Here is a 13240-nt window from a genome sequence, read left to right as displayed (position 1 = left end):
GTTCAGCACTCACTCAGAGTTCCAGAATTTGATTGTGACATCACAATACATTTAATCCGCAGCTACCCAAAAACACAACGCTGCTTACTAGTTATGCATCCATTTTTTTATTTCAATTATATTAGCAAACCTCTACCGGTAGTAACTGTTAAAAATGTATATTGAATAATTATTAACCAATCGTGAAATGGTAAAATGCTCTATAGTAGTCGCTAATATCATAAGTTTTTGTGTATTATGTTTATTGTAGAAAATATTACTGCTAGTGTTGGCGGCCTGTTGGTACATAAGTAACCCTTTTTTAATGCTTGCTACCTGGTTAATATCATAGTGTGGTCTTGAAACAATTACAGTCAGGAAATAAAGTTATAAACACTGTTTTAGCTAAATGTGAGTAAATAACAGCGCGGTCTGACCAGCCATTGTTACGTCACTCGTACCTAGGCGTTCTAATGATGCGTTCTAAACAATACGTTCTAAACAATACGTTCTAATCACACCGGTGTGATCGTACGCTTCAGGGACCACTCTAGCCTGATCATACCGGTGTGATCGTATGCGTCAAAGGATTAATGTTTGCGCAAAAAGCTACGGATATCTTACTTTTTATATACAACAATTGCCATTTAGCTTTTAGAAACATGAATAAAACAAACAACAGAAAAGGTTAACACATTGTGATGGCAATTTCTAAAATTCCAAAGTTCTATGAAAATGGTAGGTAAGACAGGAGAAATCAATTGCGCAATAAACGGTTTTAATCTTGCTTGCAAGGAGAAAGTATACAGGTTACAAAGTAACGGTGGATAGTTTCTAAATAAAAACATCATTTCGACAGTATTTATTACATAGGAAGAAGGGGTGTGGTTAGATGCTGCCATCTGTTTCATGTCAATCAAACACCTTTCCCTTTGTTCTATCACACACGTCAAATGCTATCTTCCCCCACCTTATCCTTCCTGCAATAATGTTTACCCAAAGGGGCAAACTGACCTTACTCCCCCTGTTGTATATCTTCTCCTATCTTGTCCTAAAACCCATTGATCTGCATCTGGACAGACAATAGATGTCCCCTATGCAAATACCAGGTCCCACACATTCCTGTACCTATCTTAACAGTGGGACTCCATCCTTTATACAATCAGAATACATTGTATAAGAAATTTCCACAACAATCCATCCTCTTGATACCATGTCAAACCTTGGTATCAAACCTTAAACAGTTCACTCATTAGGATGTAGACTGCAACAAAACAGTACTCTTTAACAACATGACCCAGTCAATATTATTACCCTTAATGATTAGAGAACTGAGCAAACTGAAATGTCTGGATCCTCCTTTACATTCTTCTAGATCATTACCTTCCGTATAAACACCAAGATCACACATTGTCATCATACAGAATCATAACATAGTACAGCAAAACTTTTATGTTAAAATCATCATAAACACCTATCACTGAATGCATCCTTCAATTCATCACTGTTACAAAGTCCTCTCATGCCAACTGCTCGATTCACTGAAAAGTCCTCTCCATGGTTCCATTTGGATGTTCTTCCAAAGTCATCACAAATGTTCTGCTCCTTCAAACGTCAGACAGTCAGTTATGAACCATTTCTTTGACAGGTCGATGTAACAGAACGAAAAAGTCAGATGTGTATTCCAAGGTGTTGTCCTTCACAGCTCAAATGCAGACACAGCTCTTGTTGTCTCCATTCTAGCTGCTTTATCAGCCAGGCCAGGAGAATCTGTGTGTTCTCCTTTGTGAATTCCAAGATGACCAGTTTTAGCTAAAGGTTCTAGAGCTAAAGGCCATGTAGAAAGTGACTGGTTACGAGCACCAGAAAATTCACTTTTTTCCCTCAGTGACTTCAATTCACTGTGTCTAACCTTTCACCACTGAAATCCTCCTGTAGCGTGTCGTCGATCCCAGGTTCCTCTCTCAGCTACCTGGACAGCAGATGAGATGTACCTGGTATGGACCCAATCAGCGTAGCATGATGTTGTGCAGTAGATCTTTCCTACACCTCCATCCTCTCGGTCGGAGGTTGCCTTCTCCATCACATTGCAGAATCAGCAGGACTCAAATCAGTTCAGCTCACAGGAACTCAGTATCCTGTAGACGTGCGGCACCTAGACGTGCAGCGAGCCAGAGTCGACTCCTCTCTCAGCTGTAGGACAGTCTATCTGTGTGTCTGTGAGATCCATCTCACCTCAGCCACCTCACAGTTGTCCTTTTAAGCCAAGCTCACTCTCTCTCTGGGCTCCAGCAAGTCCTCTATTGTTGAATCGCTTTCAAGTGTCCTGTATCTGAATGTGTGAATTATCCTCAAGAAGATTAGTTCCAACTGCACAGTACATCATCACATATGTCCATCACGTTAGCTTGTTGCATCTCGCTGATACATTAGAACCACACACTACCAAACACTCAAACCCTATATTTCCAATATTTCTCTACTTCTTTTCTCCAAATAGATTAGAACAGTTGAAATCAATAACAGTATTGTTAAAACATTAACATCTCTGGTGCTTCTGTTCTGCTAGTGTAGCAAAATAACAATTCCAACCTTTTCTATAGTTGGTTTAACAACCAACACAAAGAACAGAAGAACACAATTTCACATTTCTCATTACTGTTCCAAAAACTCATCAGTTAAGATAGTTTGCTACCACTCTCTAAGAGCAGTTCATGAACAATTCTCAGTTCACCTATATAATCTACATGTGATTGTGTTGTATCAGAACTACAATCAAATTCACCATTGTTTCACATAAAGGACCAAATACCTTATTTCAAATCAAACGTTTCACACCATATTGAAGGTCAGCTAACATAACTGTTATTTAGCCTAATTTCTCTACAAGATGAAACTCAGTGTGAACTTCTCCAAATCTCTTCTTATTATCCTAGCACATCAAACACACTCTGAAATCCTGTCATAAATCATGACCCCCCCCCTTTTTACTCCTTTATCACCACAGGGCTCTCCCTGGAGTGGGGGGTGGTTTACTAACCTAAGGATAACAGACCCTGGTCTTGGAGGATTGTCACCTTATCACTAAGGGACACTGTTGTTATCTTGAAACACCCCAGGCATTCACAATAGTAAAACAACCTTTTTTCTCTTCATTCACCTCAAAGAAACCTCTGTTAACCATTAACTTTCCAATGATTGCTTACTAGGACAGAACTTAAATTAGAATTAGAATACCCAATTTTGATAACGTCTGGTTCTCTTCTAAAGAGTCCAAACAAGTTAAAATCCATCTCAAACTGTTTTTTTTTTTTCATTCATGTCAGTGAGTGGAGTGCTACAGTGGGTCTGTACCTCTCTTTATGCAATTTAGACTATGTAAGACTTCTCAACTTGGTTTTCCAGAAATATAACTTGATGCAGAATTATTTTCTCAATATCAATTAAAACATGGCAACATTTTGTAAACATGTAAGGAATAACAAAATGTGCTCCCTGCACGTTTTTACCCACTTATTCCATAGTGCATAAGATTAATATGATTACTTCTAATCAAATATTAAACTAACTGAAAAGTAACACACCCATCAAATTAGTTATTGCTTAGCTAAACCATTTCAAAATGGTAAGATGTATTCTACTCAACCATAACCATGTTAGATTTTGCATAAAACATACATTTCAAAAACCCAATTTGACAAACTAGATTATTCACGTAACTTCTTTAAGTACCTATTTAATTTGCTTTGAACTCTAAGTTCAACTCTTTTTCATTTGAACTCTAGATAATTATTTCATACAATCCCCCCCTGCTTTCAAGACAGAAAATGACTTCAAGCTTGAAAGCAGAACCATTACAGGACCGAAATTAAAAAGAAAATCGATAGTTGGGAGGAATCTAACATACATCCAGTAAACGTCGCAAACTGAATATCCAACCAAACCAACCGAAAATAAGAAAAACAAAGTAAATAAAAACTGTACCACACACACGGTCGCTCGTGTGAAGGAACTCCCAAATTAGCATATCAAAATGTGCATCTACACAGGCAACGGCCAAACTAAGTTGAGACCAAAAAACATCATGACTCAATTTACCTCCTAAACTCTAGGGAATTTTTTCAATTTTAGATGTAAGTTGATGTCATTCAAAATAGTGGCGGTCACCCAAAATCACTACTTCCATGCATATCTCATGCAAAGACATCGAATTTGTTCTAGCAATTTAACAATGTTGGATGACTCAAGGTCTCCACCCTTACTACAATTTGATTCGAAATCATAAATGTAAACATTAAAGCAACCAAAAGGAAAACTTATTCCGCTTTCACTTAATGTTTTATCATCCCAAAACTGAACATGTGTTGGTAAAATTACCACGTGTGAGAACAGGCTGAACACTCGAATTTAACCCTTAGTAATATGCTACCTTGATATAATGTTAAGGGTGGCGGAAGCCATCCCAGTGGACCTGCCCACCCTTCCTGAAGCTCTGAGCTCCACACATATATGGTAAGCCATTAGCAAGGCCAAATGTTTGTTTATGGTCCCCAGACCATCCTCTCAATTTAGCCTACATCATTCGTTAACTGAAGATTCTAGATTTAGTGTCCAACCTATCTAATATTTTCGCAGTTTGTAAAAATGTACTTATCATTATCTATACAACAAGTCAACATTATGGTGGAAATTAAGAAACTCTTAAGAATGGCAATACAGGCAGAAAACAGATTTATGACGTCACTATAATCAAGATACAATAAGAAATCCAAAGGAAACTCAATGTAGCCTTAAACACCTTTACATCAATACCCTATTTGTTCACAAACGTACCATTCCAGAATTTAAATTCCATGAACGAGTATCATGCGTTGGTTTTAAAAACACAAGTATTATCCCAGTTATCGTTAGAAAACACCTTTATTTAACCAAACTCAATTTAGCATTTAAAATAGGACGTCTAATTTTACGGGTTTATTTAAACGGGGAATAACCTGGCTTTGACTATTTGGGGAATAAACGGGCCGTAGTCATTTTACCCTCTTTTGCAGGCTATGACTATATTGGCTGAATCCAGTCTTCATGGAAAACAGCATGTTATCTTAATACTAAAACTTTCGCTATGGTCTGCATCCCACTCCATACAAGGAGAGAGAAAACACTATTTTAACCCCTCATTACGAAACCACGAGACCATATTTTACCAAATCACAGAATCATCATTATACCAATTTCTAAGCTATCCCTCTAATTATATTTATGCCATTATTTTCTTAAACTCCTAAGTTAGCAGGCTAACACTCCCACGTGTGCAAGCCATCAGGCAAATTCAATTTCAACACAAAGGCAAAGGCCAAAAGAGTAGGCCTTACATAATAACCATGTTAACAACGCAATGTAAGCGTTCGCCCAAACGCACACCAAACAAGACGAAACATTGCTATTACAAAACTTCCAAGTTAACACCAACCTCGGTAAACGAGATCCAATATTCTATCAAGGAATACTCAATGCAGCCAATCGGATCCCTCGTGCACAGGGAATACCAAAATGGACAAATGCATTTGCTAGACCGACCACAACCAGACAATGACAAATGCCCTTGACTCGGGCCATAACCACATTCAGAACAAACACAAGTGGCGCATGCATATACAACTTCTGTAGCATACTGATCCAAACCATAAGCTGACCAACAATTGCGGCAATTTACAGGAAAGTATGAGATCCAATCTCAATTGCATATTTAAGTCCAACCTAAATTGCAGACGTTCAAGCAGTCCAACCGCTTATAATCCAGCACTAATCACAACGCAATAGGTTAGCAGCATAGGAATGGTTGTCAGGCCTAACCACAGTCGCTATTAACCAAAACACCACACTTCAAACATCAACATCCAAACATACAGGAGCACGCTATACTCCATCACGCAGTCCAACTGCTGCACGGGAATTGGTGTCAGGACATGGAACAAAAACGACATGTTTCTAACTACAGCCGCCCTGACTGCAATACTCAAAAAAACTTCTAGTCACCATACTTACTCAAATCCATCTATCAATTTCTACAAAACCATCAAATCTGACTTACAAAAACAACCACATTGTTTACTAAAGCATATGAAAACTGTATTAAGGAACAATCTCACCGGTTGATGCTCCCTCTGGTCCCCTGTCTGACCGTCCGCACCCCTCCCTCAGGCGGTTCAGCGTTCCTGCGTGTTCCCGTTGAATCACTCGCGGTAAAGCCAAAGAGATTACGGGTGTGTACACCTGGTGTAAACAACTCCCCACTTTTGGAACTTTTCTTGAAACTCGTAGACATGCTCAAAACTTCCAAAGCGGAGCAGAAAACGGCCTCCAGCGGCCCACCGCATTTCCACGTTCACAACGAAAAGGTCCACAGAGCTTATGACTCCAACAATGCAGTGTCCCGATCGGGCCTCCAAGGAGACCCACCTATCGGTCCAACTGAACTCCGCGGGGTGGGGTGACGGGCGATCAGAGGAGAACGAGCCATCTAACCTGAGCAAAAAAAAAACTACAACACAGATCAATATACTCCACACTGTCTACACACCGTAGCCTACGCTTTCCAAACACCTTTTCATACGTTACCACGGCCATCTACCTCCAATCAGCCCGACAGGCCGCGCATCCATCACCGAATGAAAACGCCAGTCGCCGGAAAACCTAATAACACTCAAAGAAACATTGTTCACATGTCCAAACACCATATACGTCAGTGATAATTTTTGCCGGTCCAGCGTAAACACGAGAGACCGCCAAAGATTTACTGTCGCACGTCCCCATGTTTCAGATTTACCCAGTAAATCTAATTTATACTCAACCAACCAGAAAGCGAAGTCAAGCTCGTCAGCCCACAAATGAGATTTTAAAAGGTCCAACCTTTTACTGCAGATTTTAAACTATAAAGTCCAACTTTAAGTTTTTAGACCGTATTGCGTTCTTGCCTCCAAATTCAATTTCCGCAGGAAACCTGTACTGATCAAGAACGAGTCACAGCTCCCGTCAGGCACTCTTTCTCAGCCCGTCAAAGGATAAGCCTTTTCTGGACGATACTAGAATTCCAGAGCTTTCTCTGGCCGTGCACGGTTAACCTGTTAGGAAAGGGACTCAAACCGATCAGGATTAGGATCCCGGACGAGCCCCCAAATTGTGATGGCAATTTCTAAAATTCCAAAGTTCTATGAAAATGGTAGGTAAGACAGGAGAAATCAATTGCGCAATAAACGGTTTTAATCTTGCTTGCAAGGAGAAAGTATACAGGTTACAAAGTAACGGTGGATAGTTTCTAAATAAAAACATCATTTCGACAGTATTTATTACATAGGAAGAAGGGGTGTGGTTAGATGCTGCCATCTGTTTCATGTCAATCAAACACCTTTCCCTTTGTTCTATCACACACGTCAAATGCTATCTTCCCCCACCTTATCCTTCCTGCAATAATGTTTACCCAAAGGGGCAAACTGACCTTACTCCCCCTGTTGTATATCTTCTCCTATCTTGTCCTAAAACCCATTGATCTGCATCTGGACAGACAATAGATGTCCCCTATGCAAATACCAGGTCCCACACATTCCTGTACCTATCTTAACAGTGGGACTCCATCCTTTATACAATCAGAATACATTGTATAAGAAATTTCCACAACACACATCCTTTGATTTTGCGTTATGTTCAGATAAACAGCCAGATTCATGTAGAGATGTAGCCCAATCATATTGAAGTAGAAAGCAATGGTTTTGAAACCCTTTCCAAAGGCGCTGTATAAAACATGTAAGTTAAAATGCATATTCCGTTTTTGGCCAGCTATGTAAACTCTTAACACTGACTGATCCCGCTTAGAGTGTTGAACTGGTTATAGGCTATTCCTATTTGTTTTCTAATGCCTCCCAATATGAAAGTAATCTAAAAGAAATTCAGTAATCAGATTATGTTACTGATTTTGAGTAATCTAAAAGTTACGTTACTGATTACAAATGTGGACAGGTAACTTGTAACTGAAACGGATTACATTTAAAAAGTAACCTACCCTACACTCCCTACATAACACTTGAAGGATTCTTCCCATATTGTAAAATGATGACAGTCTTTTTTTTTTAAAGTAATTTACTGTAGTGAGTTTATGGAGTAAACCAAAGTTCTGATTTGAGGTGGTGTGTTTGAGTGTTTTATATAATTTTTAGAAAATGTTTCTTGTTCCAATTTCAATTGCAAGTAATGTCTCTGCAAAATGTGATAAAAAAAAAAAATCTAAGTAAACAAAACATACACTTGGATGGGATCAAATACAAGCAAATGAAAAAGACAAACATGAGTTAACAACCCCTTTAAAATGATCCAAATATGGGTAAATATATATTTCCACTAATAAGTACGAACAATAAAAGAAAATTAAACAAGACATATTTTATTAAATATGTGGGCTCACCACCCACAGGAGGGACCATAAGGGGCTGGTGCGAAGAGGATCGGGCGGCAGTCGAAGGCAGGGGCCTAGACAACCCGATCTCTGGACACGGAAACTAGCTCTAGGGACGTGGAATGTCACCTCGCTGGCGGGGAAGGAGCCTGAGTTAGTGCGTGAGGTTGAGAGGTTCCGATTAGAGGTAGTCGGGATCACCTCTACGCACGGCTTGGGCTCTGGAACCACACTCCTTGAGAGAGGATGGACTCTTCACCACTCTGGAGTTGCCCATGGTGAGAGGCGGTGGGCTGGTGTGGGTTTGCTTATAGCTCCCCAGCTCTGCCGCCATGTGTTGGAGTTTACCCCGGTGAACGAGAGAGTCGTTTCCCTGCGCCTACGGGTCGGGGATAGGTCTCTCACTGTTGTTTGTGCCTACGGGCCGAACGGCAGTGCAGAGTACTCAACCTTCTTGGAGTCTCTGGGAGGGGTGCTGGAAAGTGCTCCGACTGGGGACTCTATCGTTCTACTGGGGGACTTCAACGCCCACGTGGGCAACGACAGTGACACCTGGAGGGGCGTGATTGGGAGGAACGGCCCCCCTGATCTGAACCCGAGTGGTGTTCAGTTTTTTGACTTCTGTGCTAGTCACAGTTTGTCCATAACGAACACCATGTTCAAGCATAAGGGTGTCCATCAGTGCACATGGCACCAGGACACCCTAGGCCGCAGGTCGATGATCGACTTTGTTGTCGTCTCATCTGCGGTCGTATGTCTTGGACACTCAGGTGAAGAGAGGGGCGGAGCTGTCAACTGATCACCACCTGGTGGTGAGTTGGATCCGATGGCGGGGGAGGAAGCTGGACAGACTTGGCAGGCCCAAGCGTACTGTAAGGGTCTGCTGGGAACGTCTGGCCGAGTCTCCTGTCAGAGAGATCTTTAACTCCCACCTCCGGCAGAGCTTTGACTGGATCCCGTTGGAGGCTGGAGATATTGAGTCCGAGTGGACCATGTTCTCCACCGCCATGGTCGAAGCGGCCGCTCGGAGCTGTGGCCGTAAGGTCTCTGGTGCCTGTCGAGGCGGCAATCCCCGAACCCGGTGGTGGACACCAGAAGTAAGGGATGCCGTCAAGCTGAAGAAGGAGTCCTATCAGGCCTGGTTGGCTTGTGGGACTCCTGACGCAGCTGACGGGTACCGACAGGCCAAGTGGGCTGCAGCCCGGGTGGTTGTGGAGGCAAAAACTCGGGCCTGGGAGGAGTTCGGTGAGGCCATGGAGAAGGACTATCGGCTGGCCTCGAAGAGATTCTGGCAAACCATCCGGCGCCTCAGGAGAGGGAAACAGTGCCCTACCAACGCTGTTTACAGTAGAGGTGGGCAGCTGTTGACCTCAACTGAGGATGTCGTCGGGCGGTGGAAGGAGTACTTCGAGGATCTCCTCAATCCCGCTGTCACTTCTTCCATTGAGGAAGCAGAGGATGAGGGCTCAGAGGTGGACTCGTCCATCACCCGGGCTGAAGTCACTGAGGTGGTCAAGAAACTCCTCGGTGGCAAGGCACCGGGGGTGGATGAGATCCGCCCTGAGTACCTCAAGTCTCTGGATGTTGTGGGGCTGTCTTGGTTGACACGCCTGTGCAACATCGCATGGCGGTCGGGGACAGTGCCTCTGGGATGGCAGACCGGGGTGGTGGTCCCTCTTTTTAAGAAGGGGGACCGGAGGGTGTGTTCCAACTATAGGGGGATCACACTTCTCAGCCTCCCCGGGAAAGTCTATGCCAGGGTTCTGGAGAGGAGAATACGGCCGATAGTAGAACCTCGGATTCAGGAGGAACAGTGTGGTTTTCGTCCGGACCGTGGAACACTGGACCAGCTCTATACCCTCTACGGGGTGTTGGAGGGTTCATGGGAGTTTGCCCAACCAATCCACATGTGTTTTGTGGATTTGGAGAAGGCATTCGACTGTGTCCCTTGCGGCATCTTGTGGAGGGTGCTTGGGGAATATGGGGTCCTGGGTCCTTTGCTAAGGGCTGTCAGGTCCCTGTACAACCGAAGCAGGAGCTTGGTCCGCATTGCCGGCAGTAAGTCAGACTTGTTCCCAGTGCATGTTGGACTCCGGCAGGGCTGCCCTTTGTCACCGGTTCTGTTCGTAATTTTTATGGACAGAATTTCTAGGCGCAGCCAGGGGCCAGAGGGTGTCAGGTTTGGGGACACAATTTCGTCTCTGCTCTTTGCGGATGATGTTGTCGTGTTGGCCCCTTCAAGCCAGGACCTTCAGCATGCACTTGGACGGTTTGCAGCCGAGTGTGAAGCGGTGGGGATGAAAATCAGTACCTCCAAATCCGAGGCCATGGTCCTCAGTCGGAAAAGGGTGGCTTGCCCACTTCAGGATGGTGGAGAGTGCCTGCCTCAAGTGGAGGAGTTTAAGTATCTAGGGGTCTTGTTCACGAGTGAGGGAAGGATGGAACGGGAGATTGACAGACGGATCGGTGCAGCTTCTGCAGTAATGCAGTCGATGTATCGGTCTGTCGTGGTGAAGAAAGAGCTGAGCCGCAAGGCGAAGCTCTCGATTTACCAGTCAATCTACGTTCCTACTCTCACCTATGGTCATGAGCTTTGGGTCATGACCGAAAGGACAAGATCCCGGATACAGGCGGCCGAAATGAGCTTTCTCCGCAGGGTGGCCGGGCGATCCCTTAGAGATAGGGTGAGAAGCTCGGTCACCCGGGAGGAGCTCAGAGTAGAGCCGCTGCTCCTCCACATCGAGAGGGGTCAGCTGAGGTGGCTTGGGCATCTTTTTCGGATGCCTCCGGAACGCCTTCCTGGGAAGGTGTTCCGGTCCCGTCCCACCGGGAGGAGACCCCGGGGAAGACCTAGGACAAGCTGGAGGGACTATGTCTCCCGGCTGGCCTGGGAACGCCTCGGTGTCCCCCCGGAAGAGCTAGAGGAAGTGTCTGGGGAGAGGGAAGTCTGGGCATCCCTGCTTAAACTGCTGCCCCCGCGACCCGGTCCCGGAAAGGCGGAAGAAGATGGTATGGTATATTTTATTAATTGTGGACAGTGTTTGTGTATCTCAGGTTCATCATTTGATATAAAAATGTAATTCTTTAAATGGAATTTGAAAACTGTTGCTGTAATTTGTTTTTAGCATTGATAGTTGTGGAAATTATTGTTAAAGTAACCTTATCAGATACATCGGTATAATTGTAGTGATCCAAGAATGGTAGTGTAAATCACTCTGGTCCTCAGAGCTGAAAACAATGCTGCTTGTAAGGTTCTGTTTTGTTTTTGCTGTTGTTCTTTAACATAGCCTGGCCTTTTTGTTCTGATTGTTTTCACCTGTTTGTTGTTTAGTCCTTGTTAGCACCCTATTTAGTTAGCCCTTTTCTGTTAGCCCTTTGATTCATTGAGTATTTTGTGTATCTACGTGCCACCAGTCTGTGGGTTTGCCTGCCTATGTTTCTTCATTAAACCCTTTTGTTGCTCTTCAAGTCTGTGCTTGGTGTCCTGCTTTACTGGAAATGTGACACTGCTTTTCAACCTCTCCTGCTGATCAGGGACACATTCGGACATGGGACAGCAGCTGAGTATATTGACTGGCAGAAGAGAGAGTGGTTTGACCTCCCTGGACCGGAGATTGAAAACTGTGGTGTACAGTAAACTGCATCCATTTCATGAGAATCATGAATCAAGATTTGGTTGTTGAGTGTGGTCCTGTAAAAGGTGTTGAGCCATTGGTTCGCACAAGGATGTGCTATTTTGAGAGAGTGCAGTTGTGTAATTAATCAAATTAATATATTTCGCAAACATTTTTAATTTTCCTATATATTTTTTTACATATACTAATATATGTATTGCTAATGTCATAGAAAAAAATTAAGAGACCACTGCAGACTCTTTCCTTGAAAAGGAAAGTTTTGAGTGAGGAACAGAAGCATTCAATTTGCAGTGGTCTCTTGATTTTTAACCCTTCTGTTCCTCACTCAAAACCTTCCTTTCTGACTTTTTTTGGAAAGGAAAGAAAAAGGTGGTCTCAATTCTTTCCGGAGCTGTATATTTACATATTCAAATGTTTTAAGTGTTAAATACATGTAAATATATTTACATAAATGACAAAATTATAGTTGGTAATATACATTTACATTTAACTTCCATATGTGTATTGTTTCCTGTCATGTGTTTATCTAGTTGTTTCTTTGAAGTACTTTTACATAGAGGAATAGCATTCATGATACTGGGTTAAAATGTATGCATTTTGTTTTCATAATGAGCCTCTTTCCCTGGAAAATAAAGAAAAGGTGAACTCCATTGTGTTGATGAGAAATGCTTTATTTTCTGCATATTCATGTATTATTTTAACAAAATTCAATGTTAAAATATGACATGCACTGTATTATGATATTGCGAGAAGCACAGGATATATATTTCATAAACAAATTCAGTGCACATAATAAATACTATGTACAGCTCCGGAAAAAACAGACCACTCCAAATTTCTTAAATCAGCGTCTCTACATGTATGGCAGCCATTCCATTCCAGTGTCTATTAAATTCCAACATAGGCCCACTTCATTTTACTTAATGAGGTACTGATTAGGTGATTACCTGAACCAAATCTAATTTAACAAGGAAAAGTATATATACTATCCTCTTGCAATAGGACCAGCTGGATGGCAAAAACAGTGGAAGTAGTACCTCAAAGGTAATCTGAATAAGAACTATTCAGCCTGACAAAAGAGTTGAAAAGGAAAAGCTGTGCGTGAGGAAAAGGAGTGTTCAATTCTGGTTTTATTGGCTATGAGGGATATAGTGAGCATCAGGTTGCTTTCCGTACTGAA

The sequence above is a fragment of the Esox lucius genome, chromosome 2 (assembly GCF_011004845.1).
Source record: "Esox lucius isolate fEsoLuc1 chromosome 2, fEsoLuc1.pri, whole genome shotgun sequence".
Classification (NCBI taxonomy): domain Eukaryota; kingdom Metazoa; phylum Chordata; class Actinopteri; order Esociformes; family Esocidae; genus Esox; species Esox lucius.
The sequence above is the reverse complement of the archived record's forward strand: the minus strand, read 5'-3'. Positions refer to the sequence as shown.